This window comes from Macaca fascicularis, chromosome 8, assembly GCF_037993035.2.
Source record: "Macaca fascicularis isolate 582-1 chromosome 8, T2T-MFA8v1.1".
Classification (NCBI taxonomy): Eukaryota; Metazoa; Chordata; class Mammalia; order Primates; family Cercopithecidae; genus Macaca; species Macaca fascicularis.
The window spans coordinates 45,710,534-45,736,531 of record NC_088382.1 but is presented as its reverse complement, the minus strand read 5'-3'; the positions used below and the strand labels follow the sequence as shown (position 1 = coordinate 45,736,531).

The 25,998-nt window shown below is 47.8% G+C and overlaps 1 protein-coding gene across 3 annotated transcripts in view; it reads left to right on the top strand.

The window, feature by feature from the left end:
- Nucleotides 1-9,342: 9,342 nt before the first annotated feature.
- PLAT (plasminogen activator, tissue type) overlaps nucleotides 9,343-25,998 on the top strand; it is a 40,350-nt gene continuing 23,694 nt past the window's right edge. The window contains exons 1-2 of one of the 3 annotated variants that reach the window (XM_045399090.3): nucleotides 16,897-16,968; nucleotides 17,965-18,149. The gene's annotated coding sequence lies outside the window, so the exon portion shown is untranslated. Of the gene's footprint in view, nucleotides 9,563-16,896; nucleotides 16,969-17,964; nucleotides 18,150-25,998 lie in introns of those variants that run through there. The other 2 variants (XM_005563200.5, XM_005563199.5) reach the window with 2 other exon arrangements.

The window sequence follows — 25,998 nt, the reverse complement described above, 5'->3', positions numbered from 1 at the left end:
TCAGCATAATGTGTAGAATCAGTGGGAGCCCTGCACTTGTTTTCCTGCAACTAGACAGTTCCGTCTAGGGGTGATGGGAGACAGTGACAGATCATCAGGCATTAGATTCTGATAAGGAGCACACACACAACCTAGATCCCTCGCATGTGCAGTTCACAATAGGGCTCACACTCCTGTGGGAATCTAATGCTGCTGCTGATCCGACAGGAAGCAGAGCTCAGGTGGTAATGCTAGCTGGCCTGCCACTCACCTCCTGCTATGTGGCCCGGTTCCTAACAGGCCATGGACTGGTACGAGTCCATGGCCCGGAGGTTGGGGATTCCTGCGCCATTGGACTTGTCTATATATTTCTAGAAAAAATAATATTATGTAAATTAGAAATAAGAAAATCAGATTTGTTAGCACACTTTCATTTAAAGGAGAAGTAGGATAGAAGTAGGCTGGAAGTGTGAGATAGGGACCAGATCGGGGAGACCTTGAGTTCTAGAGTCTGCACATTTTCCCACAGGTAGCAGAGTGTCAGTGAAGGTTGTGGAACGAGGTGGCAATGTGTACAACACATGGTTGGGAGATGACTAGGGGCACCTCTCTGAGAAATAACATCTAATACAAGCTGAACACTGCAGGCCCAGCTGACATGTTTTCTTCAGTCGTCAGAGCTATTCTGCAAAGTGAATATTGTCCCTGTCGGAACAGGCTCAGAGAGCATGTGTCTCGCTGAAGGCCACACTACTGGTAAATTGTGGAACTAAGATTTAAAACAGGTGTCTGATGTGGGAGCTGGCATTCTTCCTTCCACCACAGGCAGTGGCCATGAAGAAGCAGCTGCTGCAGCCAGAAATGTAGAAACCCTGCCTGCCACGGCAAGAGAGGGCACTGGCCTGGCACATGGGTTTCTCCTGTCTTTCCGGGGACATTGGCACAACCAGGGCATCCTCTGGGCTTACATGTCCCTCTCCCCTCCCCATCCCTGCTGCTATGTGCGTGACCTTGGAAAAACCACCTTATCTTCTCTTTAGATGGCTAAAGACTTGGCAAAGGAATGAATTAACAGGGCACAGGATGTACACACCCTACGCAGAGTGGCAATTTCAGAGACGAGGTGTTCGGCTGTCACCCTCAAATGTGTCATTTCAACATTTTTCTACTCACTTCCTTCTTACCTACTTAAAACCATTATTGTTGCCAAAAACAGGGATGGGACAGGTACACTCAAGGGGAAGAATTTGGAAGAGGAAATTTGTAGGGGCTCATGATGTTTTCTGAACTCGGAATGTAACTTGATTCTGAATATATAAAGAATATCACTTTAGAAGTTATCAAAGGAATGGAATTGGGGTTAGTGATTGTTTCAGGGTACAAGTGCAAAGTCACGTCTCCATTGTTTCTCAGATCTTAACGTGCACATGAAACACTGGAGGATCTTTTTGTAATAAAGCTTCTAGTTCAGCAGGTCTGGGGTGGAGCCCGGGAATCTGCATTTCTCACAAGCTCCCAGTTGCTGCTGGTCCCAAGTCCACACTTTGAGTTGCAAGGAGCCAGATTTCTTTGCTGTTTTTAAAATTTTATATATATAGAGAGAGAGATTTTAAAATTTTATATATATATATATATATATATATATAGAGAGAGAGAGAGAGAGAGAGAGAGAGAGAGAGTCTCAGTCTGTCTCCCAGGCTGGAGTGCAGTGGTGCTATCTCAGCTCACTGCAACATCCACCTTCTGGGCTCAAGCGATTCTCCTGCCTCAGCCTCCCGAGTAGCTGGGATTACAGGCACCTGCCACCATGCCTGGCTAATTTTGTATTTTTAGTAAAGACAGGGTTTCGCCATATTGGCCAGGCTGGTCTCACACTCATGACCTCAGGTGATCCACCCACTTCGGCCTCCCGAAGTGCCTGGATTACAGGTATGAGCCACCACACTTGGCTGAACCAGACTTCTTTAAGGATAAATCTCTATAAAATGGTGGCAGAAGGTCTTGCTTGGTGTGGAGTAAATGTGAAGGAGTAAATAAAAGGCATTTGTACAAATGATGCACTTCAGTACTAATTGTTTAACTCAACAGATATTCGGTGAGGATTCCCCAAATGCCTGGTGCATATGACAGAAGAAAAGGGACCTGTTCTTGCAAATGGCTCCAACTTTCAGAGAGTGGAATGAAAAGAACCAAAATGTTCTGCAACTAAGCAACCGAGTAAACTGGGTGCAGAGAGATGAGCTGGGGCTGACGCCTCAGCAGGAATCTCTGGAATTCCTCTCGCCTGGTGACCTCAGTCACAGAGCTGCGGAGCCACGACCCCTTGGGTGGGCTCCGGGTGGGTCTCAGCCAGGACGAAGGGAGCAGAGCAGACAAACACTCCACTCCCTTCTCCCCAAGGGAGCCAGGCTTTTGCATCCCCAGGCAGCTTCCCAGGGTGAGTGGCCAACGCCTTGAGGTCCCCCCCCGTACCACCCCAGGTTCCAGGGTCCAACTCTGGGAAATCGTGGCATTCTCTGAACCCTTCCTGCTGGTGGGGTGAGGAGGGGGGTGGTTCCTGGCAGTAGGATGAGGGAGGAAAAGCATCCTGGGTCTCAGGCTCCGTTGGAGGCTGCGCTGTGGAGAGAGCAGGGGTCCAGCTCCTGGAGGATCTGGGTTGGACCGGACTCTGCCACTTAGGGAAAGCAGTGAACGTTGAGCTAGTGTTGCTGTTGCAAAACGGGATGTGTAACACCTACCTCATCAAATTTCGTGAGAATGAATGAGATCATTAATCATTTACGTAAACTATCTGGAACAGCGATGAAACCCAGAGGCTCCATTAGTTCCTATTCTCCCTGCCCTGAGGATAAAGACCAAAGCCCTTAGCATGGCTCACAGTGCCTCTCAGAGCTGGCCCCGCCTCCCTGTCTAGCCTAATCTCTGGCTTTCACCTCCCCCGACTCCAGCCACACTGATGGGCTGAGACTGCCATGGCCGCCACGATGCCATGCTGCAGGGCTTGGGCTCCCACCTATGCCCCCCTTTCCAGCAGTGCCCCTCGCCCCAGCCTGCTTGGCAAATGCCTACTTCCCTTATTCAGGTCTGCACAGCAATGCCTGTCCTACGAAACCTGTCCCATTCTAACCCCCTGCTCAGTAAAAGCGACCAGTCCCTCCTTTGAGCTGCTTCTGTCCTGTGTGTCTCCTCTCTAGTGTAAGGTGGCAAACAACAGCCTACGGACTAAATCCAAATCACCACCCGATTTTGTAAATAACCTCTCACTCTGTCACCCAGGCTGGAATGCAGTGGCACGATCTCAGCTAACTGTAACCTCCGCCTCCCGGGTTTAAGTGATTCTCCTCCCTCAGCCTCCTGCGTAGCTGGGATTACAGGCACGCGACAGCACTCCTGGCTAGTTTTTGCATTTTTAATAGAGATGGGGTTTCACCATGTTGGCCAGGCTGGTCTCCAACTTCTGACCTCAAGTGATCCACCTGCCTCAGCCTCCCAAGATGCTGGGATTACAGGCATGAGCCACTGTGTCTGGCCTAGAAATAACATTTTATTAGAACACAGCCACACTCATTGCATAGGGTCCCTGGCTGTTTTCACACTGCAAGGGCACAATTGTGTAGTTACGACAGAGATCATGCGGCCTGTACAGCCTACACTATTCACCACCCGGCCCTTCCCAGAAAAGTGTTTCCACCCGTCAGCTCTAGCACTTCCCTGTCTCCTTTCCCTAGACTTCTGAGACATTTGTCCTGAGGGCCAAGAACAAATGTCACTAGCTTCTGCAGCACGCTACCTGGCCTAGCAGAACCCAGCACTGAGGAGGAGAAGGCTGAGCACATAATCGTATGTGTGTTTTCATCTTTGTCCTTCTCATTCCCAGGGGAGTGAGGGCCCCTCATGTGCCTTGAAGTAGAGGCATAGGTTCTGTTTGATGGAAGCAAGGCTTCCTGGGTCCTAATAAGTAGACCAGAGTGAAACTGTGGTGTGAAGCAGCCTCTCTGGATCAGGAAAAGCTCCGTCAGGAGAGATTCCCCTCCTGGCACAGTGCTCCTGAGGACAGCTTCCAGGACGTCCTAGAACCAGAGAGAGGACTCTGGGGATAGGAGAACAGCAGGGAAACCTGGCAGAAGTTCTGTCCGAGGAAGTGTTATACAGTCAGATTTTATAAATGTCAGATTTTGACAAACGATCAAATCAGTTTCTTAGGAAGTGATGATGACATTAAACTGGCTGAGACTTTTTTTTTTTTTTTGTAGAGACGGGATCTCCCTATGTTGCCCAGGCTGGCCTCAAACTCCTGAGCTCAAGCAATTCTTCTGCCTCACTCTCTCAAAGTGCTGGGATTACAGAAGTAAGCCACTGCGCCTCTCCCTACCCTTTTTCTTCAAGAGACATGGTCTTGCTCTGTCGCCCAGGCTGGAGTGCAGTAGAGCAATCATAGCTCAATGCAGCCTCAATCTTCCAGGCTCAAGCAATCCTCCTACCTCAGCTTCCTGAGTAGCTGAGACTACAGGTGTGTGCCACCATGCCTGGCTAATTTTTAATTTTTTTTTTTTTTTAGAGATGGGGTCTTGCTATATTGCCCAAGCTGGTCTGAAACTCCTGGCTTCAAGCAATCCTCCCACCTTGGCCTCCCAAAGCTCTGGGATTGTAGCCGGGAGTCACCACACCTGGCCTGTTTTTAAAATTATAGTCAGGTCAAGGGAACCCGTGGTGGTGAAATGTTTGAAACCTTGACAACAGGAGTGCCAGTGGTCACGGTTGGTTACAGCAAGAGGCCAGACCCCAGAGGCCTCCCCTGCATGCTGGATAATCTTGTTGGGGGCACAAGAGAGCCACACAGAATCACAGAGACATGCGTTTGCTAATGGCAGTCACTCTCAGGAACACAGCCTCTCCCAGGGACCTGAAACCACCAGGAAATAAGAATGCAGGTTCCTGGGTTCCCAGAATGTTCTCTGCGGTGGGCGTGCCAGCACACTCCAACAGGGGGCCCTGGTCCTTTGATGTCTTCTGTCACCACTGAGGAAGTTTGGACCATCCACTGAAGCACATTCTCCTTTCAGCTTGGGAGGGTAGGTGACTTAATATATTAATAAACACTTGAGTTTGACTTTTTGTCCAACTCCTGGCTGCCGGATAGGAGCACTTCAGATGTATTTTTGTTTATTCCTTTACCTTGAATCGTTTATAGGAATTTGGCAGTCAGGCACTACTTGCTTTTTAGGGGAGGCAGGAGTGCTTCAGGGAAATGGTGCCGTTCAGCCACTGGGTGCTTTGCTCCCTGCACTGTTGACCCCCTAAACCCCCAGTGCTTCCACTAGCACAGCTGGAGGACCCCAGGGCGGCCTGAACAACATCCCATGCAGCTGGGCTCCCAGGCAGAGCTGCAGAGGTAGCTGCATTCCTTCCCACCTTCTCTGCTCCCGATCCTCCTTTCTGGTCTGAGCAGTTTACAAAGTTACTTATTAGGGAATAATAATTTAATGTATGCTTGATTATAGAAATGTTGCACAAAATCTCCTTTGATCCTCTAAACCCCCTTTAGGGTAGATGTGTCAGGTGCATTCCCATTTTATTTAATTTTGTTTTATTTATTTATTTAAGAGACAGGGTCTTGCTCTGTCACCCAGCCTGGAGTGCAGTCACATGAACATGGCTCACTGCAGCCTCAACCTCCTGGACTCAAGCAAACAATCCTCCCACCTCACCCTCAGCCTCTCGAGTCACTGTTAGCACAGGCAGACACCAAGCCAGGCTAATTTTCTAAAATGTTTTGTAGAGATGAGATCTCACTGTGTTGCTCAGGCTGGTCTCAAACTCCTGAGCTCGAGTGATCCCTCTGCTTCAGCCTCTCAAAGTGCTGGGGTCATAGGCAGGAGCCACTGTGCCCTGCTCACATTCCCATTTTACAGATGAGGAAACTCGGTCCAAGAAGCGAAGTGGCTTGCTCAGTGGCTCACAGCAGATGGTTTTGCGTGTGGTTTGACCTCTGGATCATGTTGATGTTAATGCGGGATGCCAGGGCCTTTGGGTAGATGTGTTGCACGTGTGGGCCTGTTCCCCCATTGGCCTCCTTCAGCCTCGTTCAGCTGGAAAATGGCTTCCCCTCCTGGCCCTGTGGCACAGCCAGGACAGCTCTGCCCTTCCGGAGCACAACCTCCTGCTGCTCTGACATCCTAGTGGCTGAGCGCAGGCCAGGAGGCTGCCAACATCTGCAGGGACAACTTAAAGACTCTGGCCAGGCGATGCCTTTGGCATCTGTGGGGATGGAAAATGGGCCACCTGTCCTGGCCCCGCACGGTGGAGGCTGCTGTGAGGGCAAAGTGCCACCGCAGCTGCAGCTTCCCGGATTGGCACCTGCCCTCTGGCCAGGAGGCTGCAGCCACTGAGACCAATGGTTCCTGTGCTCAGCCGGGGGCTCCTAACTGGGAGATGGGCACAGAAGGCCCCAGAGGAGATGTGGGGCAGTTGTGGGACTCAGGAAGGGTTCTCTGTTCCCATCATGAGTGAGCAAGCAGGAGGAAATATCATGCAAAGTCTCAGGAATGTTCTGCGGAGACAGGAGCCCCACTTGCCCCCTCTGCCTTGGGGACCAGCCGCAGCATCTGCAGGGGTGGCCTGAGCTCCAGGAAGCCACAGGACATGCAACTGCCACCGCAATCCCTCCTGGCCAGCATGCTGTCATCGGTGTTTCTCCTCTGGTGTGGGCTCTGCGTGCAGCGCAGCAGACAAAACATCAACAAACTCCGTCCTCACTTGAGCTGCCTTCTGGGAGGCTGACAGGTAGCCCAAAGGCATGGAGTGTCTCTGTGCATGGCGCCCTGGCTGGAACCCAGATTCCACTGTGGTTGGCCTTGTTGGTTTCCCTTATGTACCGATGAGCAAACCTGTGGCCATAGGCAAGTCACCTGACCTCTCTGGGCCTTGGTTTCCTGTTCTGTGCATTGGGTATGACACCATCTCTGTCTGTTTCTCAGGATATGACACTTGTGAAGAGCAGATGTGGTGGTGTGCATGAAGGAGTTTTGTGAAAGGCGATGCACTTACAAAGTTGGTCCTTAGGCCCACCTGGGGTCTGCAAGGCAGGCTCTTGGGGAATTCTCTTGCTTCTCCTTGTTCGATTCTCCTTCCTCTCTCCCTCTTCTCTCCAAATCCTTACCATCCTTGAGGTATCGTGGTGGTGGTATGATGACTTGGAGGGCCACGCCATGCAGAATCAGGAATCACTGTCACCTTCCTTGATGACTCAGAATACTTTCATTTCCCCACCGCTGCTTCCTTCTCTGCTCCATGTTAGAGTGACCCCCCTGGCTTATCTGTGGTTTCACTTTCCACAGGGTAACTACCCGTGGTATAGCACTCACTGCAGCCTTGACCTCCTGGGCTGCAGAGATCGTCTTACCTCAGCCTCCCAAGTAGCTGGACCACAGGCGCAAACCATCATGCCTGGCTAATTTTCTGTACTTTTTTGTAAAGATGAGGTCGGTCTCACTATGTTGCCCAGGCTGATCTTGAACTCCTGGCTTCAAGCGATCCTTCACCTTGACCTCCCAAAGTGCTGGGATTACAGGTGTGAGCCACACCGTGCCCAGCTCAGAACTATAATAAGTTGAGAAAGTGGTATATAGAGAGAGACCACAGTCACATAACTTTTATTATAGTACCTTGATATGATTGTTCTATTTTACTATTGGTTGTTGTTGTTAGTCTGTTGCCACGCCTAATTTATACATTAACCATGTTTTTTTGTTTGTTTTTTTTTTTTTTAATTTTTTTTTGAGACACGGTGTTCCTCTGTCGCCCAGGCTGGAGTGCAATGGCACGATCTCGGCTCACTTCAGTCTTCGCCTCTTGGATTCAAGTTATTCTCATGCCTCAGTCTTCTGAGTAGCTGGGACTACAGGTACACGCCACCACACCTGGCTAAGTTTTTTATTTTTAGTAGAGACAGGGTTTTACCATGTTGCCCAGGCTGATCTCGAACTCCTGACCTCAAGTGATCCACTTGCCTCGGCCTCCCAAAGTGCTGGGATTACAGGCATGAGCCACCGCGCCCGGCCACATTAACCTTGATCCTAAGTATGGATGTATAGGGAAGAGCATTTTATATATAGTGCTTGGTACTACTCATGGATTCAGGCATCCATTGGGATCTTGGAACACATCCTTGTGGTTAAGGGGGACAGCTGTGTGTGATGGCCCTCCCAGCTCCCTGCCTCCTGCTCCTGGAGTCTCCACAGCTCCTCAGCGCTACTCCTCCCTATCTTTCAGCCCTTTGCCCTCTGTCAGCCTAGACTCAATGACCCATCGTGAACCATTGCCACCGTGCCCATTGACATGCTGGAAACTCTTTCCTTCTTATTCTAAACCCAAGTCCCTGTCAACACTCTCTACTGGGGAAGCACACTTACTGCTTTGGTTTCTAATATGATTTCAGAGCAATTACCTTGCAAACCTTCAGCAACAACCTCTCCTGTGCTGTTAACCCTTTGAGGGAGTGTGCATTTTTTAAAAGTTGGCATTGGGCACAGTGGCTCAAGCCTGTATCCCAGCACTTTGGGAGGTCAAGGCGGGTGGATCACCTAAGGTCAGGAGTTCAAGACCAGCATGGCCAATATGGTGAAACCCCATATCTACTAAAAACACAAAAATTAGCCGGGCATGGTAGTGGGCTACACAGGAGGGTGAGGCGGGAGAATCGTTTGAACTCGGGAGGCGGAGGTTGCAGTGAGCCGAGATCACATCATTGCACTCCAGCCAGGGTGACAGAGCAAGACTCTGTCTCAAAAAAAAAAAAAACAAGTTGGCATCAATGTGTTTTTCCATCTGATTTATGTCTTCACATTATAGCATACTTTCTGCATGAGCCCACACATATCAGATGGTAACTTTGGAATGGGTGGGTCTGTGCCATTGTCCCGGCACAGCTGTGAGAGTGGTGACAGGCAGGTCAGCAGGTGCGTGCAGAGGGCCTTTCTTCTACATTGGAGTTCAGGTCGGATGATTCGGGTCCATAGTGCTCATTCAGGGCTCTGTGTTCTGGTGGCTTCTGTTGATTTCTAATAAAAGCTGCAGACTGAGCCAGTCCTGCACACACAGGGAGATAGGACAACGGACATTTGGAATGTGATTAAGCCCATCAATCCAATCGGTGACTAAAATCAGACAGGAAGCTGTGTGCCCCTAGATAAAGACAGGCTGGGGGGAAAATGATCTCAAGTTCATTTCGATTGGCGCAAACTCCTCACAGAGGAAAAAATGTACAGTTAGAATGAAGCAAAAGAACAGCTCTATAAAATATGTGTCACTTCCCGTGGCGAGGAGGAGAGAGAAGATACGGAAAGCTGCACCAAAGCTGTATTCACTGGACAAAAATGCTTGACTCAGGAAGGAGGCCGGGGCGGCGAGTCCTGTGATGCCATGGCGGGAGGTGGGTCCCACGTAAACAGTGGTGTTCCTGTCACCCCGAGCACATGCAGTCTCCCGTGGGTGACCAGAACTGATGCAAGAGCCTCTGCTGCGGAAGTCATCATGCTCTCCTGGAACGCGCCTGCCCCCAGGTCTGAGTGATCTCATTACTGAGGTGAGTAGGGCTTTGGCCACTCTCCCAAAGGAGCCCACCCCAGACGCAGCCATGGCCTGGGACTCTGGAGTCACCCTGGGGTCAGAAGGAATTGAGTTATCCATATTCACTTGGTTTTGGTTATTTTCAGTGTTATTTGTTTGTTTATTTATTTATTTTTTAGTTTTAGAGACAGGCTTTCACTCTGTCTCCCAGGCTGGAGTGCAGTGATGCGATCACAGCTCACTGCAACCTCAACATTTCAGGCTCAAGGGATCCTTTCACCTCAGCCTCCTAAGTAGCTGGAACTACAGGCATGTGCCACCACACCTAATTTTTGAATTATTTGTAGAGATGGGGTCTCGCCATGTTGCCCAAGCTGGTCTCAAACTTCTAGGCTCAAGGAATCCTCCCACCTTGGCCTCCCAAAGTGCTGGGATTACAGGAGTGAGCCACCTCGCCTGACCTGGTGTTGTTATTTTAAAACAAGAAAAGAAATGACCAGAAAGGCTGAAAGGAAACAAGCACCATCCTCCATAGGAGGCTGCAAAGGTTGGTGGCACCAGGTCCAGAAGAAGAAGGACCCATAGAGCAGAAACCAAAACTCCAGCACCAGCCGGGTGGCATTTGGAAGTGCCTCAGCACAGCCACTTTGCAGAGTTTGCACGTTTAAAATAGGGAGTAGGCTGGGCACAGTTGTTCATGCCTGTAATCTCAGCACTTTAGGAGGCTGAGGCAGGCAGATAACTTGAGTTCAGGAGTTCGAGACCAGCCTGGCCGACATGGTGAAACCCTGTCTCTATCAAAAAAAAAAAAAAAAAAAAATAGCCAGGCATGGCTAAGTAGTGCCTGTAATCCCAGCTACTCAGGAGGCTGAGGTGAGAGAATCACTTGAACCGGGGAGGTGGAGGTTGCAGTGAGCCAAGATCATGCCACTACACTTCAGCCTGGGCAACAGAGTGAGACCCTGTCTCAAAATTAATTAAGTTAAATAAAGAGTAGCTCAATTTTACCAAACAGATTGACCATAGACACCCTTAAAATTATAAGACTGTGATAAAATTCCTATATTCATTAGCTATGATATACTTGGATATGTAAATAAGCAGATGGCAGTGAATGTTCTCACAGACCAAATATTTCTGCAAATAAAATTAAATTCTTATGTATAATATGCATACATAAATATAGATATGATTTTATAATATCAGAAATGATAATATTTTTCATTTGCAAGTACTTTCTTTTTTTTAATTTTTAGAGTTTGGGGTCTTGCTCTGTTGCCCAGGCTGTACTGCAGTGGCATGATCATAGCTCACTGCAGCCCTGGGATCCTGGGCTAAAGTGGTCTGCCTGTCTCAGCCTCCTGAATGGCTTCTTCTTCTTCTTTTTTTTTTTTTTTGAGACGGAGTTTCGCTCTTGTTGCCCAGCCTGGAGTGCAATGGCACGATCTCAGCTCACAGTAACCTCCACCTCCCAGATTCAAGCCCTGAATGACTTTTAAAAAATATTTTCTCAGAGTCAGGGTCTTGCTCTGTTGCCCAGACTGGTCTCAAACTTCTGGACTCAAGCGAACCCTCCTGTCTTGGCCTCCCAAAGTGCTTGGATTATAGATGTTAACCACTGCATCTTGTCAATATTTTTTGAATTAATAGACATTCCTTAGAGCAGTTTCAGGTTTACAGAAAAATTGAACAGGAAGCACAGAGTTCCCCTATTATTATCCCTTCTCTTCCCTCCGCAGTTTCCCCTGTTATTATCTTCTACTTAGTGCAGTGATATTGTTTTTTGTTTAAACTACTATTGTTTTTCAGTTTTTAGACAGTCAAAACAAAGTTGTAGACCTATCATTATCTTGTATGGGAATTTAAAAAATGTATTTTACTCGGCTAATGTATTAGTCCGTTCTCATGCTGCTGTAAAGAAATACCCGAGACTGGGTAATTTATAAAGAAAAGAGGTTTAATGGACTCAGTTCCCCATGGCTGGCAGACCATCAGGAAACTTACAATCATGGAGGAAGGCACCTCTTCACAGGGCGGCAGAAGAGAGAATGAGCACAAGCAGGGGAAATGCCAGACAATAATAAGACCACTAGAACTCGTGAGACTCACTCATTATCACTAGAACAGCTTGAGGAAAACCGCCCCCATGATCCAATTACCTCCACCTGGTCCTGCCCTTGACACGTAGGGATTATGGGGATTACAGTTAAAGGTGAGATTTGGGTGGGGACACAGAGCCAAACCATATCAGCTAAATAGTCAAAAAAATTACTGCTCTGAGAGAATTCTCCAATTCTTAACTTTGTAGCCTTGGTTCTTTTTCGTGTGTGAGACCTATGTTGCTCAGGAGACAGTTGGAGAAAATTTTAGTCAGGGGCTCTTTAAAGTTCCTTTCTTCATCTTTGAGAAAAGAGTATGAGGCTTTCCCTTGCAAAGTTCTTTCCTTCTGAGGATGGATATAGCTAAAGAACAAAGCTACAAAAAATGTTTATAAAACAGTTTACTAAGTCACCAATAGCATGTCCCAAAGCGTTTTCCTTCCCATGGTATCCTATTTGAGTCAAATAATAATCCTGTGAGTTTACTTCTCTTATCTGAAACGCAAGGAACCTATAGCTTAGCAAAGGCAAATGGACTTGCCCAGAGTCGCACAACTGACCTCAGAGGAGAGAAAGGAAACTTTTTGACTTCCAGGCGCAGGCTCATTCCAGTAGCCTGCATATTCACCAGCTCGGGGCAGGGTTTGGCGGGGGGGGGGGGGGGGTGTTTATTTGAAGATTGATAGCTGGGGATGTGGGATGTGTTAGGAGGCTCAAAAGAGGTAGATTTAGGAGCAGAGAAAGTTCTGTGTTGAAGAATCAGCAAACCAACCTAAGAAACTCAACTCACTCCACAAAAGAATTGATTGAAAATGAGATGTGTTCAAAAATAATTTGAATAAACTCATGGATACTCCATCATAAGGAATAAGGAAAATTCCTATTCTTCTGACATGCTTCCATGAACAACCAGGCCCTTCCAGGGCCAGAAAGAGAGTGTTGGGCTGGTCACCCAGTGTGGAGCCAGTACGTCTACTTTTATGAAAGCCATTTAGAAGCATCACTAAAGGAACTGAAAAACAATTCACCAATAATGACAGTACTCCAACATCTAATTTTCTCTTCTAATCTCTATCCATACATCTATGTAGTGTTTACATTATTATTATTTTTTGAGATGGAGTCTCACTTTTGTTGCACAATCTTGGCTCACTGCAACCTCCACCTCCCAGGTTCAAGTGATTCTCTTGCCTCAGCTTCCCGAGTAGCTGGGATTACAGGTGCCCGCCACCAAGACTGGCTAATTTTTGTATTTTTAGTAGAAATGGGGTTTCACCACGTTGGCCAGGCTTGTCTCAAACTCCTGACCTCAAGTGATCTGCCTGCCTCAGCCTCCCAAAGGGCTGGTATTATGGGCATGACACACAATGCCTGACCTACATTATTTATATCACAGCTCATGTACAAATTTATTTTCTTCTTCTTTTGGGCAGGGCAATTTTATGACTGATTTTGATATGTCGGTATAATTATGTTACCAGTCATCCCAATGGTTACACAATATTGCACTATTCTAACATGTCCTAGTCTACTAGGCCCCTATTTTTTGACATATAAGTTATTTTCAGTTTTTAGATAGTCAAAACAATGTTGAATACCTATCATTATCTTGTATGGGGATTTAAAAATGCATGTCAGCAGGCTAAATATTCAAAAAATTACTGCTCCAAGAGAATAATCCAATTTTTAACTTAATATTTTGAAACAATCTCAAACTTACCAAAGAGTTGCAAGAATAAAGACCTCCTGCTACAGTTTGGTGAACAGCTCTTAACAAGAATAAGATTTGTAAGAGTTCTTCCCATGCCTTCAGCTTGTCCTGTTTTATGTTTCTCGTTGTTTGTGTGGAATTCACACAACTGGTGCTGTTACCACCATGGGAGTCTAGTCTAGATCAGTGGTCTTCAGCCTTTTTTGCACCAGGGACCAGTTTTGTAGAAGATAGTTTTTCCATGGACGGGGGAGGGGAGATAGTTTCGGGATGATTCAAGAGGATTACGTTTATTGTGCACTTTATTTCTATTATTATTACATTGTAAAATATAATGAAATAATGGTACGACTCAGCATAATGTAGAATTAGTGGGAGCCCTGAGCTTGTTTTCTTACAACTAGGCAGTCCCATCTGGGGGTGATAGAAGACAGTGACAGATCATCAGGCATTAGATTCTTATAAGAAGTGCACAACCTAGATCCCTCGCATGTGCAGTTCACAGTAGGGTTTGCACTCCTATGAGACTCTAGTGCCACTGCTGATCTCACCAGAGGCGCAGCTCAGGCAGTAATGCAAGCGATGGGGAGCGGCTGTAAACACAGATGACGCTTCACTGGCTCTCCAGCCACTCACCTTCTGCTGTGCAGCCTGGTTCCTTACAGGCCATGGACAGATACCAGTCCACGGCCCGGGGGTCAGGGATTCCTGGTCTAGATTGAGACCCAGACAAGACGTGCACAATAACACCGATTTCAGATCCATCATGACATTTACCCCATCCCCTGGAAAACCAGATGACTACCAAAATTAAATTTTACTTTAGACACAAAATGTCCGTCTTCTGGTCCAAAACCACCTTGTCATAAGTTTCTTGCCCACTTTTCCTTTCTCTGAGTTTCCAGAGACATCACATCATTTCTTACCCAGCTGAGCAGAGTCTCAGCATGGCTCTCTTTTGAATGCCCATCCTGCCACCTGCCCCAGTGAGAAGGGTCCGAGCAGCCCCTGTTCTCTGCCCCTGCCACCTGCATGACTCATGCATTCCACGGAGGAGGCGCCCGCTGCAGAAACAGCCGGGCTGGGAAAAGCTCTGCAGCAATTCCCCATCCAGTTTCCCTGTGCCCACTTTGTATCTGTGTTATCTAGGCCTGGATTTATTTCTCTGTTTTGAAAACGAAGGACTTTGATAAAATGTTCCCAGGATGTGAGGTCACCAAGATTTATTTCCCATTTTTTCTATTCTTTTCTTTTCCTCGAAGTGATCCCTTGACTAAAATCAAGCCTCCCACTGTCACCTTATCAGCCTGCCCACTCCTACTTCTGCATTCTCAGGCTTCCCCAGAATCTGTCCAAGGGAAACCGATCTCAATTCAGAAGGAACACAGATACCCCAGTTTCTAGGGCTGCAGGGTATTACTGGGTCTTAATCATTCGGGTATATTTCAGCAAAGCTCAGGGCCCCGGCTAATGATCTGCAAACCCTCTCCTCTCAGTCTCCCATTGTTTAGCCCCTATTTATGAGTGAATGCATGTGGTTGTTCACTTTCTGTCCCTGAGTTATTTCAGTTAGGATAATGGCCTCCAGTTTCATCCATGTTGCTCCAAAAGACAGACTTTATTGTTTTTTATGGCTTTGTCATATTCCTTGGTGTATATGTGCATTTTCTTTATCCAGTCCTCCATTGATGGACACTTAGGTTGATTCTGTGCCTTTGCTACTGTGAATTGTGCTGTTATGAATTGTGTGTGATAAACACATGAGTGCAGGTGTCTTTTTGATGTAATGAATTCTTTTTTTTTTTTTTTTGAATAGATACTCAGTAGTGGGATTGCTGGGTCAAATGGATGTCCTATTTTTAGTTACTTGGGAAATCTCCATGTTGTTTTCCATAGAGGTTCGAGTTCCAGTATTTAAGTGCAACCATTCAGTGGAAAACCATCCTCTCAAGAGTTCAAATGAGATTCCTCCTGACCAGCACTCCCTGCTGAACCACAATGCCCCACCCCCCAAAAAAGCTTCCCTCCTCACCATCTTAGACCACCTGACCATCTTAGACCACCTGACCATCTTAGACCACCTGACCATCTTAGCCACCTCACCATCTTAGACCACCTCACCATCTTAGACCACATTGCAGCAAAGCAGCCCCGTGCCCACCAGACAGACCCACAGTTGCTGCCGCTCATGGGAGGTCTACCTCCCACGCTCAGCAGGCGACCCACCCCCAGTGCCCCTTTTCTACAATGACCATCAGCAGGGCTGCAGCTTGATAAAAATGTGGAAAAGCAGTTTGAAAGCAATGTGAAAAGCAGTTAGGTGCCTTTCAACTTCAAACTCAGCACTCATGGTTTGACACATATGAGTATATTTAGGATCAGAATGTATGAAATCTGGCCTCTCCTGGATAGTCGGTCATCCCGCAATTTCCTCTGCCAAACTTCTCTTCCCTCCCTGCATTCTTTCTTTCACCTCTCTCTAATTTTTAAAAGGTCTGGTCTCAGCCAGACATGAACCAATGATGATAGATGCTCCTGCTGAGCCCCATGATGTGCCAGGGACCTGACATGCATGGCTTCTCTCTGATCCTCACGTGACCTGCAGATGCAAAAGCCAGAGCTCAGCATAGTTGAAAACCTTGACTGAGGTCATACCCCAGTTACTGGCACAGCCAGATTTAAACCTAAGACTTTCCCCTACACCACAGGGCTTTTATTTCTTAGTCATCTGAAAAGGTGTCAGCAAGGGAAATGGCTTGTCTATTTCCAGGGGCATTTTACAAGCAAACACTGAAAGGCTTCTGTGGGCTTAAGGGCTGATGGCTTTGATCGAATTTCAGGCATGTTGGCCCCAAGGCCCTGTGTATATTCCCTGGGCCCACTCGAGGGGATGCTGGCGTCAGAAACTCCCCAGAGGCCACCTACTGCAGCCCTGCACTTTACAAGGAAGAGAGAGATTCTCCCTAAAATTACAGAGCTGGGCCTGAGATGCCTACTGGAGCAAATCCCCATGGGGGCACCTCCCACCGCAGGTGAGCCAGAGGCTAGTCCTGCCTTCTCAGTGGCTAGCCCCCTAAGCTCCCGCCACCACACAAAGTGTTCCAATCTTAACCTCTCATGTCCTGAGAGGCCAGAGCTACAGCCACAGATTCCAGAAGACACCCCACTCCCAGCCCCAGCCTGGTGCCTTTAGAATTATAAACACTTCTTGTCATCACAGGGTCCTGAAAGTCCCTTTTAAGTCTTGGACACTAAGACTCTAAAGGAAGATGAATCTTAAGATCCCGTCCCACTTCCAAATTCCTGTGATTCGATGACATCAGGGCTGTGAATAATCTGCCTGGCCCGAAGCCAGGATGGGCTGTGCTGCTTCCACCGTGAACTTCCTCCCCCTGCTTTATAAAAACAGGCCCGCCCCAGCTCCCTCATGGCCCTGTCCACTGAGCATCCTCCCGCCACACAGAAACCCGCCCAGCCGGGGCCACCGACCCCACCCCCTGCCTGGAAACTTAAAGGAGGCTGGAGCTGTTCAGGGAGCTCAAAGCTGAGATCCTACAGGAGTCCAGGGCTAGAGAGAAAACCTCTGCGAGGAAAGGCAAGGAGCAAGCCGCGGTAGGTCAGGTTTCTGTGTTGGGGTCTGTCTCCTCTTCTGTCTCTTAAAAGTCTTTCCAGCAAGCTGAGCCAGTGAAGGAATGCTTTAACCAACGGACCAACTTTGTAATTCAGGCAACTAGAGGATCCGCTAGAATCCACTCCGGAGGGGAGATGTCTGTTTGCATTTGCATGTGATTGGGATAGGCTGGAGTGTTTTGGAGGTGAGAGGGAGTCAGGGGAAGGGAGACTAGGGAGTTTGCATTCATTGGAGGAGCCTCTGCTGGCAGAGTAAGGGGGAAGGTGAAAAGAACGATACAGAAATGCCCCAAATAGGCTGTGGGAGCACCTCAAGATGAGCAGGCAATAAAAGGAAAATCGGCTGCCTTGGGACACGTGGCTGTGACAGCTGGGAGGGCCCTCTGGGGTCCCCCAGTTTCCTCCCTCCCCCGATGAACCCCCAGGAAGGAACTGAGGCTGTGGATGGAGCAGAGGGGCCTTACTTCCAGAGCACTATTCGCTAGGTGCTGGGAGAGGGAAGCAGGTGGCTTTCGCGCCCCACATTACCCCGTGGGGTAGAGAAATGCCTCTGATCTCCTCCCTAGGTGCCACCCCCACAAGTCTCCACAGGTCAGTTTGGCCCTCTGGCTTTTTGCCCAGGGTGCATCAGTCAAGCGTGCAGTCCTCCTTAAAGGACATTTTAATTACAGGGGAAAAAACTAACATCAATGTCTTTTATTCCTAAAGCACTCTGCAGAAAGCATGTGGGGTTCTCTAGATTTTCACTGTTATTATCTTTATTTTCTTAACCTCACAGGGAGGGAGAGAGGAAGGGAGGGAGGGAAGAGGAAAACATGCCGAGGTCCCAGGTAACTAATGACAAACTCAAGCTCAAAGAAGTGTGGTAACAAGGATGCATTTGGCGGCCAATTGGGAATAATATGGTGGTCTCCTGTAGCTCCTTGATGACAGAAAAAATGTCGTGTGTGTGTGTATGTGTGTGCATTGCAATCCCAGGAAGCGGTCCTGCAAATACCATTGTCAGGTGGAGTTCCCTCAAAGGTGACTTCCTAGCAGTAGTACTTGCTGTGGCAAGAACACTCATTCTGGGATCTAGAATCAATCCACGACGGTCAGCTTGAGCTGCTGGGTGCGTGCTTCCTGTGCAGGCAGAGTCGGACTCCAGCACTGGCAGGGACACCGTGAGTATTGAGATATGAATAGCTCCATCCTGCCCACCCATTTATTCCACCTAAAATGTTCTCAAAGACACCAGCCTCCAAGCTCTGGATCAAATGATAAAGCCCAAGATCAAAATCTCAGGAGCAAATGAAAGCTGCCCTGTCTCCAAAGTGCTCCTTCTCTGCCCAACTCCCCAAGACCAGCTCGGTTTATTTCACGATGGCTTGCATCGGATTCTCCCAGTGTCTGTGGCTCCCCCTGCTTCATCACAGACCTGGGACAGTCCAGGCAGCCAGGGAGTAGCTGGGAATAGCAGTTCCCCTTTGTTGGTTTTTGAGTTCACTGAGGCTTTGATTTCCCCCAGGGCCTGACATTGCCGAGCAGAGTCAGTGGCCAGTAGATTTCAAAGGATTTCAACAAACAGCCCAGGCATTCCTTTGTCAACCCAAAAGTAACTGAGACAGGTCTGTCAATTTAGAAAGTTTATTTTGCCAGTGTTAAGAACACACCTGTGACACAGCCTCCAGAGGTCCTGAGGACGTGTATCCAAGGTGGCCAAGGTGTGGCTTGGTTTCATACATTTCAGGGAGACATGAGACATCAATCAATGCATGTAAAGTGTGCACCGGTTCGGTCTGGAAAGGCAGGACAACTGGAAGTAGGAGCTTCCAGGTCATAGGTAGAGAAGAAAAGATATCATTCTTCTGCGTCTTTGTCAGCCTTTCATTGAATACACAATTTACATGTGAGGGGGGGCAGAGGAAGAGTCACTTATGCCTTAGTTGGCTCAGTGAATCTACTTTTTTTTTTTCCCGAGACGGAGTTTCACTCTTCTTGCCCAGGCTAGAGTGCAATGGCGTAATCCTGGCTAGTGCAACCTCCACTTCCCAGGTTTAAGTGATTCTCCTGCCTCAGCCTCCTGAGTAGCTGGGATTACAGGCGCCTGCCACCACACCCGGCTAATTTTTGTGTTTTTAGTAGAGACAGGGTTTCACCATGTTGGCCAGACTGGTCTTGAACTCCTGACCTCAGGTGATCCACCCACCTCGGCCTCCTGAAGTGCTGGGATTACAGGCATGAGCCACCATGCCTGGCCTGAATCTTCATTTTTACAAAAACAATAGGGCAGAGGAAGCAATCAGATATGTGTTTGTCTCAGGTGAGCAGAGGGATGACTTTGAGTTCTGTCCTTTGTCCTGCACCCATTTGCATTGCCAAGGTGAAGTTCAGCAGAACTGTTTTAGCGTACAGATCTTGAAGTCCACAAGGAGTTTCCTTGTGGGTAAATTGTGAGGGAGGTATGTAGCTTTTTATCTTTGTAGCTGTCTTATGTAGGAATAAAATGGGAGGCAGGTTTGCCTCATGCAGTTCCCAGCTTGGCTTTTCCCTTTGGCGTAGTGATTTGGGGGTCTTGAGATTTATTTTCCTTTCATACCTTGGTAGTGTCACTTGAAGCCACCATTACCATCTAAGGCTTTTCTTTCTTTCTTTCTTTCTTTCTTTCTTTCTTTCTTTCTTTCTTTCTTTCTTTCTTTCTTTCTTTCTTTCTTTCTTTTTTGTTTGTTTTTCTTTTTCTTCTTTTTGGTAAGTGAGTAGCCAGGACTAAAGCACATTTGGGAAAACTTACTGTGTAGCTCAGGCGAGGCCTATTACTCTTCTGCCGACAGGTGTTTTTTTGGTCAAGGGGTTTTATAGCAGCCTAAGAGGGCCTTTTGCTGGGTTCCTCCATTTGGAAAAAGTAGTGCTGGCTTCAGGATTTCCAAAGAGTATGTAAAGGTTATTCTCAATCCTATGGCTGAGGGGGCAACATGGCTGATAAACAATGGTGGTGAATGTAGCTCCCCTTGGAATTCAAAATCCTCCTACTTCTCTGTGATACTGAGTATCTGGTGGTGAGGAGAACTTTAGGTTTTTAGTTGAGATGCCAAGTTTTCCTTTTATTTTTATTTATTTATTTATTTATTTTGAGATGGAGTCTTGCTCTGTCGCCCAGGTTGGAGTGCAGTGGCATGATCTCAGCTCACTGCAACCTCCACCTCCATGGTTCAAGCAATTTTCCTGTCTTAGCCTCCTGAGCAGCTGGGATTACAGGCATATGCCACCACGCCCGGCTAATTTTTGTATTTTTAGTAGAGATGAGTTTTCACCATGTTGATCAGGCTGGTCTCAAACTCCTGACCTTGTGATGCCCTCCTCCTCCAAAGTGCTGGGACTATAGGCATGAGCCACCGTGCCCGGCCAATGTTTCTTTTCTTTTTTTTTTTTTTTTTGAGACAGAGTCTCACTTGGTCACCCAGGCTGGGGTGCAGTGGCACGATCTTGGCTCACCGCAGCCTCTGCCTCCTGGGTTCAAGCGGTTCTCCCGCCTCTGCCTCCTGAATAGCTAGGATTGCAGGTGCCCGCCATCACACCGGGCTAAGTTTTCACCATGTTGGCCAGGCTGGTCTTGAACACCTGACCCTAAGTGATCTGCCTGCCTTGGCCTCCCAAAGTATTGGGATTACAGGCGTGAGCCACCACGCCCAGACAGGTTTTCCTTTGATTATTTGGCATTACGCATCTGCAGTCTCAAAATACATTTTTTCCTTTCTCTGAGTGACTTCCGCTTCTGCTTTGACGAGACTGTTGGGACGGACAATGAGGGACCAGTGCATTCTGCTCATTCCTTCTTGGGGCCATTTCTTTCGTATATACGGGAGAAAATTTCTGTCCATAGTGTCAGGCTATAAACCTCATCCTAGTCAGCCAGCTCACAAAACCATATGGTGGGTCTCACATCAAACCAGGTAAAAGAGTGAGGATGATTTAGACTCAAAGAAAATTAGAGCTAGAAAGAAATTTAAAGCTCATCCACTCTGCTCCAACCCTAAGTCAAGCCACATGGTCTTCTGATAGTGACTGTTTTCTACCTACATATAAAGACAGCACATTCTCTTAGCAATATGTGTTTGTATATGTGTGTGTGTATATACATATATTTAGAGACAAGGTCTGACTCCATCACCCAGGCTGGAGTGCAGCAGTGTGATCATAGGTCACTGAACCTTCAAACTCCTGGGCTCAAGTGATCCTCCATCTCAGCCTCCCAAGTAGCTAGGACTACAGGTGCATGCTGCCACATCCAGCTAATTACAAAATTTTTTTTGTAGAAGCAGGGTTTTGCTTTGTTGCCCAGGCTGGTCTCAAACTCCTGGCCTCAAGCGACCCTCTTGCCATGGCTTCACAAAGTGCTGGGATTGCAGGCAAGAGCCACTGTGCCCAGCCCCTCTTAGTGATAATTTGCATATTATATATTCAAAAAATATTTTCTATTTATGCCACTTGGGAAACTTCTGTAGAATGGGATAGAGGGACAGATAAACCCAATTCTTGATCCACTGAAAAATAACACCTGTGACAGAGTGAAGATGAAACAGGTGCTGGGCACACAGCAAGTGTTTTAGAAACATTTTTGAACTCAACTTTGCCTGAGTTGTGGTGCTGATCATGACTGCCAGGGAATGCTAGCCAGCTGTTCTTCCTATACAAGTTACATGACTGGGTGTCTGCAGCAGCTGCCCCACTGTGAATTGCACACACCAATGGCCAAGACCCAGCAACAACTTGGCCAACAGGCCCAGCCGACGCGCATGGGTGGCCACGTGATGCTCCTGACACACGCACCGGTGGCTGGGGGAAGTTTTTTGAGGATTGATCAGAAGATCTGATTCCACCTGGAGCCTCTGAAGTGATCACTTCCGGGCTAGGCTGAACCCGGATACCAGGAGACCTATGTATTGAGAGCCTTTTGTGTTTATTATGTAGTCACAAATATTCCATTAACATATAGTTAGGCATTAGAGAATCCATGCTGGATTCCTCCAAAGGCCCCTAGATCCTTAGAACACTCAGAGATTCCAAAGCACACGTCCTCCTAGGACACCCTGGCAGGAGAGCCCGTGGGCGACTCTCACCTTTGCCTGCTGTCGGGGCCTGTGCTGATGGGTAGGGGCTCTGTGCTTGCTGTGGCCCAGGCCTAAGCTGTGGGGATGTGCTCTGTCGGGAGCAGACCCCTTCGCTGTCTGCCTAACTCCTTCGTGTGTTCCCGGAACAGCTTCTGTGTTACGCATTCCAGAAAGCCTGCCTGACCACCCCCACCTCAGCAAGCCTGGGATGGACAACCTCCCCCACATTCCACTCCAAGCCTACCCCCATCCCCCGCCTGCTGAGTGGTATGGCACTGCTCTGCTGTACCCTGAGTGTCTAGTTATTCATCAGGCCCCATCCTAACTATGAGCTCTTTCAGGATAAGAGCTGTGTCTTTGCATGGCCAGAGCCTGTGCCAGGGCACAGCTGGTGCCCCATACACGTTGATGGTGAATAGATAGCACAGGTAGATCATTGTCTGTGAGTACTTAACAGAGAAGCAGCTCACACGGGTGCTTGAGACCTGCGGGGGAGTGGTGGGGGTCTGGTAGGCGCTCGGAGGAGGACACCCCTGTAGCTTCTCCAGTCCCATAGATGGGACTCTTGATGTGGGCAGTTTTATTTTAGCTGAGTCTCCAGAAGGCAGGGGACGGCGACTGGTAGGGGATGCTAAACCTGGTAACCCAGTATGGATGAGCTAACAGAGGCCAGGCGTGCAGCTCCTGCCTGTAATCCCAGCACTTTGGGAGCCCAAGGTGGGCGGGTTGCTTGAGCCAAGGAGTTCGAGACCAACCTGGGTCCCAAACCTAGCGAGACTCTGTCTCTACAAAAAAATGAAAAAAAAAAAAAATTAGCCGGACATGGTGGCATGCACCTGTAGTCCCAGTTACTTGAAAAGCTGAGGTGGGAGGATCACTTGAGTCCGGGAGGTTGAGACTGCAGTGAGTTGCGATCACGCCACTGCACTCCAGTCTGGGTGACAGGGCGAGACCCTGTCTCAAAATAAATAAATAAATAAGAAAGAGAGACTACTGGTCAACTTGATTTCTGCTGGTTATTCTCTTTCTGTCATGTTCACCGAAAAGAGAAACTTGTTGTATTTTATCTTGTTGTAACAAGAGCCAGTGTCTACCACCTGGGCTACTGAGAGAAAGGGAAGGGTTTTTTTCTGGGAAGCTCCAATTTACTTATTTCTCTCATGTGATGCCTCTGACTTTCATGGTGTGGCCTGGTCAGATGGGCCTTATCAATAGAGATGGCCTGATGTCCCAGCTGTCTCATCTCAGCGGCTAGTTCCGGCTTCTGCTGGGAGTCCACAGTGGCCTCTGCATGCATGGTGTGGGAAAGGCAAATAAAAAAGCAGATTAAAAACCACATTAAAGACACCACCCTGTATTTAGGAAATAATGGTTCCTGTTGATACTGTTCTACGAACACAGATGAAGGCACAAAATTCTACATCAACTGCAGAGAATTGGTTATAGACTAACACAGGTGGTCAGATGATCGAGGAAGCAGGATTCAGGATTAACAGGGATCCCTGAGGACCCCATGGAGCATGGCATCTCCTCTGCATCAGCAGCTTCAAGTCGTTCCAGGGAGAAGCTGGAAGCCTCAGTGCTTTTGCTGAAGAAGGATGTTCATGACAGTAGGTGCAGGTCGTTCCTGCCGTGCACCCAGGTGTGGGGGAAGGACTTTGCTGCTGCTTCTCTAACTACCTTACAATTCAGCAAGACGGAAATGATTAGCCCATGACAAAAACCAGGAAACAGGCTCAGAGAGAGTGAGTTGCTCACACAGGACCTGTACTGTAAATGCAGTTAGATTTCCAGGTTGAGAATCCAGTGACCACGCCCCTTCTTTGTGGCATTCTGCTGTTGTATACCACGTGGAACACATTAAGAACGTTATGGCCAGGTGTGGTGGCTCATGCCCGTAATCCCAGCACTTTGGGAGGCTGAGGCGGGCGGATCACCTGAGTTTGGGAGTTTGAGACCAGCCTGGCCAGCATGCCGAAACCTTGTCTCTACTAAAAATACAAAAATTAGCTGGGCGTGGTGGTATGCACTTGTAATCCAAGCTACTCGGGAGACTGAAGAAGGAGAATCGCTTGAACCCAGCAGGTGAAGTTTGCAGTGAGCTGAGATTGCTCCATTGCACTCCAGCCTGGGCGACAGAGTGAAACTCCATCTCAAAAAAAAAAAAAAGAATGTTACAATTCGGTGTCACATAGACAGTGAGGAATAGTGGAAAGAGTGTTAGGTTTGGGGTAAGAGAACTGTGTCCCCTGGGCTTGAGTCCTGATGCCAACTCTCACAGGATGTGTCACCATACAGCACGACCCTTATACTTTTTTTTTTTTTTGAGACAGGGTCTCGCTCTGTCACCCAAACTGGAGTGCAGTGGTATGATCACAGCTCACTGCCACCTCAAACACCCAGGTTAAGGCCATCCTCCCACCTCAGCCTCCCAAGTAGCTGGGACTACAGGCATGCACCACCATGCCCAACTAATTTTTTTGTATTTTTTGTTGAGATGGGGTTTTGCCATGTTGCCCAGGCAGGTCTCAAACTCCTGGACGCAAATGATCCACGCTCCTCAGCCTCCCAAAGTGTTGGGATTAGAGACGTGAGCCACTGCTCTCATCCCCTTACACTTTTTTGAAGTTCAGTTCTTCCGTCTGTAAAAACGAGGTAATAATATTGCCTCAGATTACTTAATGGATGTGAAAGCGTTTTGTAAACTCTGTGCCTGGAAAGGTGGAAGCTACTCAAATACCTGTTGAGTGAGTGGCATTAATCCGTGTACATTTCTCAGGCAACAATAATGTTACTTTCATGTAAGGCCAGTAAAATGTGGGTAAAGTCATGTAACAATACAATGAAAGTTTCTGATCAGTATTTCCTAATTCAAGTGTGTTGAAATGTGGAGTTGGGCTGGAGAATTGTCAAATCATTGAGTATTTAATTACCATGTGGTGATGTTTGCTTTAGGGAGTGGAAGGAACATAAGGAACGAACCACCTCCATCACGGAAGATGACACTCATTTAGATTCACTTTAGATCTCAGGGCTTGTTTAGATGCAGACTTTGCGGTTAACATTTTATTGTACTGACTGATTTAGTTTTCACCAGGTGGACCTTGTGTTTGCTTCAGAAGGATCTAAGTTTATTAGGACAGGGTTTCTTCTGTTTTGATTGTGGGAGGAGGCAGGATAGACTTCTGTTTTCCTAGACCGGAAACCAACATTCCCCACTCCTCTAAATAACCAGGATTACCAGGCAGAGGGTGGGGCATCGAGGAGATGACAGCTGTGCATGCCTGCTCTAGGTTTTTCTGAGTTTAATTCCATATAGCTTAGACACAGGCCATATGCCTACATTTGGAAGATGCTTTGGAGAAAATTCTGCTCTGATGGGTGGGGGACAGGGTGTGCCAGGAAAAGATTCTATTCTTTTGAAGACACGGGGTCTTGCTATGTTGCCTAGGCTGGTCTTGAACTCCTCACCTCAAGTGATCCTCCTGCCTCAGCCTCCTGAGTTGCTAGGACTACAGATGCAAACCACCACACCCAGCTCTGAGATGATTCTATTCTCTTCACCTTATTGGAATTGGCGAAATTAGATAAGAAACAGACTCTTCCTCTCTTCTCCCCTGGATATAAATGTTCTGTTAAGAGAGGGAAAATAACCATTTAGCCTATAGCAAATCACCTTTTCAAAAAGTTAAGAATTACTTATGTGATGGTAGTTTTTGAAAGTGGTTTTTATTTTGAGATCATGGCCTCTGTAATACACAGGGCCTGGAGAAGTCAGATGAGAGCTACCAGGCTCAAAGCTCCTGTCCCGAACAAAGTGGTGCTTTCGTGGGAGCACGCCACCCTTTCCAAGGCTAGTTCCTCTCCCAGCATCACACTTCGGCTCTCGTCCTGCTCTAGAAACGTGCCTTTGCTGGTCCAAGGA